Genomic DNA, 1,742 nt, shown 5'->3' with positions numbered 1-1,742 from the left:
CACTGTGTTTATACCCTTGCCCCAGCCCAGCTCTCCCTGAGCCACCCTAGGGTTAAAAACCAAAACACAAAGCAAGGAGACTGGAAGCGTTGGACTTGCTCCAGGTTTATTAGACAGTCCGGGAGTGAAAATCAGAATGTGGCCTGCAGAGGGAAGAAAAGAGCTGTGGTAGCACCGCCACGGCTTCCCAGGGGTCCGCTCCTCTCCCGCTGCCCCTGCCAGCTCCCCACCGCGCTGCTGCTCCGCAGCGGGCTCTGAGCCCAATGCCTTTAAACATTAAATACATTTAAAGCCCATTCATATCAAACTGAAATTAAACTGCTGGATTTTATTCAAGAGTCATTCCCTCGGAGAAAAGGCTGAGAAGAAAATAATGGTTCGCTGAATGCCTCACCCATCCAGCACACCAAAAAAAAGAACCCCAGGGGGTAAGGTGAGAAGTGAGGCTTGGCTATCGCCTTGCCTCCTTGCATTGTTATCTGTGTATGAGCTGATTTCTCAATCCATTTAGAAATTCACTAATTGTCATTGGAGCTATTTGCTGATAACTGTGAAGTAGCTTTGTAATGAAGAGGAAGTCCATTTATTCGTTAACGTTTGTGAAAATAATTGCCTGTCACTTAGACCAAACATCCTCTGCCCCAGAAACACTTGCTCTTTGGCACCTTTTTTTTTTCAGCTGCACACTTTGAAACGCCACTTATAATTTCCAGTCCCTGAAGGGCTCATTCTCAGCTGCTGTGACACGAATGAGGGAGCACGCTCCACGGGAGGACACTGAATGTCCTGTCGCTGTTGCTGCAAGGAGAGGGGAGCGTATTAATGGTGCTGCAGGAGGCCTCCAGCAGGCAGGTTACAGCTCCAAGGTACGGCTTACGCTGTCAATGTTTATGGGACTGCTGCTCTGCAGCCTGTCCTGCACCTCTGAACCCATCAGAGATGAGACAACTGAGGTAGCCCCAGCCCCACCATGAGCTCCAGGGGTTGTCTTCTGCCCCGTTTGCCAGCCCTGCTCTCAGCCCTCATGAAGGGACAAGAAAGATGGCCAGGTGTGCACCAGGGAGTGAGTCCTGGAGGGAGGAGTTTTTGGGAGGTAGAGGAGCAATATCTCAGGAGGGGAATGGGGAGAGCATGGAGGTGTGTATTCCTCAGCCCAGCCATCTGTCCCCGTTACCCCACAAGTACAGCCAATGGCTCCACTGGTGCCTGCTCATGCCACGGGTGACACCCCACAGCAGCTTTGTCCCCCATGCTGGTTCACCCCTCCCCACCGCCCCCAGCGCGTCCTACCAGCACAGATAACATAAGCCCACCTTCCCCCTAGCTTTGAGGAAGCAAAATTCAGCTTTGCTTACATGACCGAGAGGCTTTGGGGTGCTCTGGCTGCTGGGAAGAGGGGTTTGCTGTAGCAGTTAACCAGAGCATCTGTGGTGCCTTGCCAGGTCCCCTGGAGATAAGCGGGAGCAGAGGAGTGTCCCCCCGCCAAGAATCAACGGAGACCTGCCAGCTTGCACCTGCTGGGCTTATGCTGCTGCAATATCTTTCACTCCGATGGCTGCTCATTTGTTTGTCAGCTGTGTTGAATTTTTATTGTTTCCTGGGAACACAAATTCCCCCGTCCGTTCCCAGGGCAAGGAGCGCCACGTCTCCTGGGGGTGGATAGGCGCCAGTGTTGACTTAAGAGTGTGTGGAGCAGGAGATAAGCGCTGCCCTGCTGCTGGGGCCGGCACAGCTGTGCACCT

This window comes from Patagioenas fasciata, chromosome 6 (genome assembly GCF_037038585.1).
Source record: "Patagioenas fasciata isolate bPatFas1 chromosome 6, bPatFas1.hap1, whole genome shotgun sequence".
NCBI classification, from domain to species: domain Eukaryota; kingdom Metazoa; phylum Chordata; class Aves; order Columbiformes; family Columbidae; genus Patagioenas; species Patagioenas fasciata.
The sequence above is the reverse complement of the archived record's forward strand: the minus strand, read 5'-3'. Positions refer to the sequence as shown.